Below are 7693 nucleotides of genomic sequence, written 5' to 3'. Positions count from 1 at the left end.
CAACGATGAGGTAATGAAAGTATTTGAATTCTCATTACCTAATGACATTCTATGTAAGATAGGTGGATACAACAATGCCAAGGAGTTGTGGAACAACTTGGCTAAGTTCCATGAGGGGAACTCCACTTCAAGCCATGAAGAGGAGTCAAGTGAGCCAAGTAGCTCACTTCATGGAGGAATGGATTTAGAAGTTGAGGGTCACTCAACATCTAAAGAAGAAGAGGAGGAGAGTTCTTCTTCAAGTTCGGAGCAAGAAGAAGAAGCTTCTACCTCCGGAAGGGATGAAGGAGAGAGCGTTCATCCATCCTCAACTCTAGGTAACTCAAGTCATTTAGTTTCTAGCAAATTACACATAATGTGCTTTGAGTGTAGGGAATTTGGACATTACAAGAGTAAATGTCCAAAGAGGGTTAGAAAGACTCCACCGGCGCCAAAGGTCAAGGAAACCGGAGTCCCAACACGCAAGGGCAAGGAGCACGTGGTGTGCTTCCAATGCAAGCGAAGGGGACATTATCGGAGCCAATGTCCGAGGGGGAGGCAATCTCACAAGGACAAGAGACCGAGCACATCGATAGGGGGAGCTAAGGCAAACCCTAAGGTAATCTCTAAGGCACATTATTGCAATACTAGTAAGATGCATGCTAGTAGTTTGATTGCAATTGACAATAATGATAAGCATGATAATTATAGAAATCGATACACATGCTTAGGTGCCAAACATGTGAGCCTAGATAAGGATAACACTAGGAAAGCCAACCCTAGGATCAACTCATCTAAGGTTAAGGATAACCTAGGTAGAAATCCCAAAACAACTAGACATATGCCTAGGAATGCCTCAAAGACAAATGACAAGTTAAAACTTGAGGCCTTAGAAAAGGAAAATCAAGTCTTGAGGTCAAGACTTGACTCTTTAGAAAAGACCCTTAAAAATTTGGAAAGTCAAATATAGGGTCTAAGGGGCAAAAACCAAATCCCAAGGACATGAAAGGTTTGGGTCACAAACCTAAGTCCCAAGTGGTCAAGCCCACTTATCACAATGTTCCATTAGATTATGGAACAAAATCTAGGGTAAGGAAGACCATCACCAAGGTCACAAGGGGAGTCACCCCTAGAGTTGATCTTGATGAGTCCCAAATGACCAAAGCTTCAAAGCCTAGGAGGGTCATTAGAAGGGTTGCTAGGGAAGTCATCCCTAGTGAATACTTAGTGAACCCAATGAGCTCCAATAGGTATTGGGTTCCTAGGAGCGTGATTTCATCACGCTAGATGAGTTAGAGTGTGTCAACCTTACTTGAATAGGTAGTTAACCTAATCATGGCAAAAGGTGGCACTTTAGGATTTTTCAAGGTATAATCAAGCCTTGAAAATGAAATTAAGAATTATTCCTAAGGTGATTAGAATGTGCCAATCAAATTTGAGGAGTTGTCTAGAGTCAATCTAATTGGCACATAGTGATCTAAAAATCTTTGGTATAAGATGCTAGGTCTATTACACTTAGGAATATAGAATTTATGGCAAAATGATCGAAATTATCAAAAATGGCAACTAAGGCTAGAATTAGGTATTTTCTATACCTTTACATGTTATTTGCCATATATTGTTTGTCATATGCCATGTCATGACATCATATTTATTTTATGATCATTTGAAATGTCATGATAATGCTTAGGTTATTTATATGTCATGCTTTATTTAAGTTTCATACTTTATGCCATGACATCATGACATTGGCACATGTTATTATGTATGATATCATTTTATGCCATGTCATCATTCTTGCATTTATAATCAATGAAATTGATTTAAGGTTAAAAACACAATTTGATATGGAGATCAAATTGATGTTTAGAAAATGCATAAGACCTTAGCCTAAGATAACCTAAACTCATATCTCACACCAAAATTGACTTGGATGTGTTTGATACACCTTAGATGTGTGTGAGATATTAGGATGATGAGTTAGGATCAAGGTGCATAGTTCTTGTACCTAGATGAGCCTAATTCGAAATTGGGGATCATAGGGAAAGCTTATGTACAAGTCATGTACATTTAGCCCAAAGATTGTGGTCCTAAATTAAAGGGTTTAAAATCATTTCAAAATTGATTTGAAAAACCTTGATGAAACTTTTCTAGTAATAGCCTTCATCATTGAACAAGTTGATACAAAGATGACTTAACTTTGAGCTATTTCAAAGTCTTTTAAACTTTGTATCAAGATTGAAAAATGGAAGATATTTTCATAGAAAACTATTTTTCCATGATAGTATGTGGTATGAGGAATGTATCCTCAAAATTTCACAATTTTTCGAATTTTCTGTGATTTTCTAGAGGTTTCTGAATTTCGGGAGAAGAAATCAGAAACCAGAAATCAGAGGTTGTGGACCGATCAGGAGGTTCCCTGATCGGTCCAGGTCTGTGTGGATCGGTCACTGGACCGATCCAGAGGGAGCCTGATCGGTCTGGTGACCGATCAGGGCGTGCCAAATTGCTGAAATTCGACTGGTTGTCTGAAATTTAAGCTCAGGAGTTGGTATTTTGAAGGTTTGAAACTCTCCAAGACATTGTTGGTGCAATGGTCAAGGGGGAGTTGACCTTTAGGGGGAATTTTACCTATTAGTCAAGGGGGAGTTGACTTTTAGGGGGAGTTTTTACTCCTAAAGACTTGAGTGATATGGGATTATCACTAAGTTAATTGTTGGACCTTAGTATCAAGGGGGAAATTAAGGGTTTCAATGAAAGGTATGGGACCTTCATTAGGAAGAAACTCTTGACCTTGATTCACTCTTTTTGATGTGTGTCAAAAAGGGGGAGAGTGTAGGTTTGAGGAGAATAGAGAATGTTCAGGGAAGAACATTGGAAAACCTAAGTTAGGTTATCGGGTTAACCTAACTTGATTATGGATTTGATTATGGGTTTTGTCAAACATCAAAAAGGGAGAGATTGTTGGTGCAACCTTAGGTCAAGGTTGACCTAGTTGACCAGACTCGAGTTGACTTGACTCGAGTTGTGTTTTGATGTTTGACGAGTTATGTTTGACAATGTTTGACGTGAACAGAAAAGTTGTATCTTGATGTTTTACAAGGATACAAGCTTGGGAGATTGTGGGTGCAACCCGTGGTCAAGGTTGACCTGGTTGACCCGAGGTGAGTTGACCTGACTCGGAAAAGTCCAAGCAGGGAGCTTGGCACGGGAAAAGTCCAAGCAGGGAGCTTGGCATGGGAAAAGTCCAAGCAGGGAGTTTGGCATGGTGAAAAGTCCAAGCAAGGAGCTTGGCACGGGAAAAGTCCAAGTATGGAGACTTGGCACGGAGAAGTCCAAGTATGGGAACTTGGCAAGTGAAAGTCGGAGAGGGCTCGGTAGCTCGTTCTCCGGACTAGGTCAGAGAGGGCTCGGTAGCTCGTTCTCTGGACCGGATGTGGAAAGTCCTGGTGAGTGAAGCCAGGCAGACGGATAAGTCCTGGTGAGTGAAGCCAGGCAGTGGGAAAGTCCTGGTGAGTGAAGCCAGGCAGTTGTGAAAACCCTAGTGAGTGAAGCTAGGTGAAAGTCCTGGTGAGTGAAGCCAGGCAGTTGTGAAAACCCTAGTGAGTGAAGCTAGGTGAAAGTCCTGGTGAGTGAAGCCAGACAGTGGGAAAGTCCTGGTGAGTGAAGCAAGGCAGTGGGAAAGTCCTGGTGAGTGAAGCCAGGCAGTTGGAAAGTCCTGGTGAGTGAAGCCAGGTGAAAACCCTAGTGAGTGAAGCTAGGTGAAAGCCCTGGTGAGTGAAGCCGGGCAAGGAAATGTTGGTTGCTACTCGGAAAGCCTAGAGGTTCGACTGTACAAAAATTTTGTACAAAGGTCTGAACCTTTTCCTAGCTACCATGTGTTCTTTTAAATTAAATTTTGGATCGCCTGCGGAACTTAACACGTTTGATCCAAAACTTAATCTATTCATTCTTTTAGGTTTTGACTTGGGTCTCCTGCGGAACTTAACACGTTCAACCCAAATCACCTTAAGTTATTAATTCCATTAAATATTAATTTCCATAATTGGTTCCCAGTACTGACGTGGCGAGGCACATGGCCTTCTTGGATATGGGAGCAACCACCACCGACTAGACAAAACCTTTTATGGAAAGCTAATATTTAATTTCCTAAAATAACTTTAGGTTAACCGAAAAGAACAATCAAATCACAAGGAAAAAGAAAACAAAAGAACACAACATCGAAAAACATATTCGAAATACTAGAATCGCATGCCTCTTGTATTTGGTATTATTTCCAAAAATAACTATTATGATGCGGAAAGAAAAATTACTAGTTATACCTTTTAGAAAGACCTCTTGATCTTCTACCGTATTCCTCTTCTAACCTCGGACGTTGTGTGGGCAACGATCTTCCGAGATGAGAAACCACCAAAGCACCTTCTTCTCCTTTCTTCAAGTTTCGGCCAAGCACTATGCTTCCAAGAGATGAAGATCTTTTTCCACCAATCAAGCTCCAAGGGATGTAAGCTTTCTCTCCTTCTCCAAGCTAAAATCCGGCCACCACTTGATCTTCAATGAGGAAGAGAGGTCCGGCCACAAGATGGAGAGAAGAGAAAGGAAGGAGGCCGGCCACACCAAGGAAGAAAAGAGGGAGAAAATAATAGAGGTTGTTCACCATGAAGCCTTCTCTACCCCTCTTTATAATCCTTGGTCTTGGCAAATATGGAAATTTAATTAAAACTTCCTTAATTCTTTTGTCATGAAAAGGAAAAATTATTTTAATTAAAATAATTTTTCTTCTCACTTAAACATGGTCGGCCACTTATTTCCTCAAATCAAGGAGAGTTTTAATTAAACAAGAATTAAAACTTCCTAATTTGTTTCAAATTTATAAAATTTCTCCAATAATTTTATCCCTTCATGATTGGTTTATAAAAAGGAAATTTAATAAATTAAAATCTTTCTTTTAAACATGTGGATAAAAGAAAGTTATCTCTAAAAATAAAATCTCTTTCAATCTACAAATAAGGAAAGATATCAAATCTTTTCTTAATCTTTTGTAGAAACTTATAAAAGAGAATATTTAATTTTTAAACTCTCTTTTAAATCATGAATATGTTTAAAAGGAAAGTTTTCTTAAAATTTAAAATCCTCCTTTAATCAACAAATAAGGAAAGATTTCAAATTTTAAACTCTCTTTAATCATGTAGATGATTTACAAATAAGGAAAGTTTTTACCAAAAATTAAAACCATCCTTTTAAACTACAAATAAGGAAAGAGATTAATCTCTTCTCTTAATCTTTTGTAGAAAGTTATAAAAGGAAATTTTAATTTTTTAACTCTCTTTTAAAATCATGATATCCACATAAGAAATAATTTTAATAAAAATCCTTTTTAATATTCTAGTGGCCGACCACCTAAGCTTGGGACCCAAGCTTTGGCCGGCCACCTACATGGCTCATCCACTTGGACTTGGCCGGCCCTAGCTTGGGTTCCAAGCTAGCTTGGCCGGCCCCATTGGATGGGTAAGAAGGTGGGTATGCGGTGGGTATAAATCTCTATATACTAGAGGCTACGATAGGGACCGAGAGGAGGAATTGGTTTTGGTCTCTCGATGAAATTAAGCATCCCGTGTTCGCCCCGAACACACAACTTAATTTCATCAATAATAATTCATTCCACTAAAGAACTATTATTGAACTACCGCACCAATCCCAAATTACATTTTGGGCTCCTTCTTATTATGAGTGTGTTAGTCTCCCTGTGTTTAAGATAACAAATGTCCACTAATTAAGTAAGTTACTGACAACTCACTTAGTTAATATCTAGCTCCAAGAGTAGTACCACTCAACTTCATCGTCATGTCGGACTAAGTCCACCTGCAGGGTTTAACATGACAATCCTTATGAGCTCCTCTTGGGGACATTCTCAACCTAGATCACTAGGACACAGTTTCCTTCTATAATCAACAACACACTATAAGTGATATCATTTCCCAACTTATCGGGCTTATTGATTCATCGAACTAAATCTCACCCATTGATAAATTAAAGAAATAAATATCAAATATGTGTGCTCGTTATTATATTAGGATTAAGAGCACACACTTCCATAATAACTGAGGTCTTTGTTTCTTTATAAAGTCAGTATAAAAGAAACGACCTCTAATGGTCCTACTCAATACACTCTAAGTGTACTAGTGTAATTATATAGTTAAGATAAACTAATACCTAATTACACTACGACCTTCCAATGGTTTGTTCCTTTCCATTATGGTCGTGAGCTACTGTTTATAATTTATAAGGTACTGATAACATGATCCTCTGTGTGTGACACCACACACCATGTTATCTACAATATAAATTAATTGAACAACTACATTTATCATAAATGTAGATATTTGACCAATGTGATTCTTATTTCTAGATAAATGTTTATACCAAAAGCTAGGCTTTTAGTATACACTCTAACAATCTCCCACTTATACTAAAAGACTAAGCTGTCATATCTGCTGCCATACATCTTATTCCCAACCCTTCAACATGTCCATCAAAAGCTCTCGCCTTAAGGACCTTAGTGAAAAGATCTATAGGTCATCATCTGATGCATTCTAGGCAGCAACAACTTCTCCTCGTTTATACGATTTCTCGTATTGGGTGGTACTTGCGCTTTATTGTGTTTACTTGCCTTTATAGACTTATGGTTTCTTCGAGTTTGCTACTGCACCAATATTATTACAATAAATTGTAATAATCTTTGGACAAACCAGAAATCATATCTAAGTCTATCTTGAGGTTATTGAGTCATTCAGCTTTTATGGCTACCTCAGAGGCTTGCCATATACTAAACTTCTATGGTGGAGTCCAGAAAAACACCTATGCTTATCACTCTTCCATAGTTATGACTTTACCTCCTAAAGTAAACACAAAACCCCGAGGTTGACTTATTATTGTCCCTATCCGATTGGAATTCAAAATCCATGCAACCCACAAGGACCAAAATAACTGCCTTGTAAACTAGCATATAATCTCTAGTGCATCTAAGGTACTTCAATATATGCTTTACTGCAGTCCACTGTCCTTGTCCAGAGTTACTTTGATATCTGCCAACTATGCCCTTGGCAAAACAGATTTCTTATCTCGTGCATAGCATTCATTAGGCTTCCGACAGCCGAAGCATAAAGAACTGCCTTTATTTCCTTTATCTCCTTTAATGTCTATAGAGACATATCTTTAGATAAAGTTACTCCATCCTGAAAAGGTAAGAAAACTTTCTTGGAGTTTTGCATGCTTTAAAACGAGCAAGGATTTTTCCGATGTATGAAGCTTGGGATAAGTAAAATATTCTTTTCTTGCGATCCCTTATTACTTTGATCTCAAGAATATATACATTCTCCCAAGTCCTTTATATCTAATTGTTTAGACAACCATACCCTTACTTCTGACAACATTTTGATATTGTTTCCAACTACCAAAAATGTTATCTACGTATAGTACAAGAAATATCACCACGCTTCCATCACACCTTTTGTATACACAAGACTTATCCGGTTACTAAATAAATCCATAGGTCTGAATTACTTTGATAAACCGGATGTTCCAAGACCTTGAAGCTTTGCCTCAGTCCATAGACTGATTGAGCTTTACACAAGATGCTCTTAGCCCTTTGCAATGAACCCTTCTGGTTGCTTTATATGGATGCTTTCTTCAAGACTTCCATTAAGGAATGCTG

Source organism: Zingiber officinale, chromosome 7B (assembly GCF_018446385.1).
Source record: "Zingiber officinale cultivar Zhangliang chromosome 7B, Zo_v1.1, whole genome shotgun sequence".
Lineage (NCBI taxonomy): Eukaryota > Viridiplantae > Streptophyta > Magnoliopsida > Zingiberales > Zingiberaceae > Zingiber > Zingiber officinale.
Note: the sequence above shows the minus strand (reverse complement) of the source record.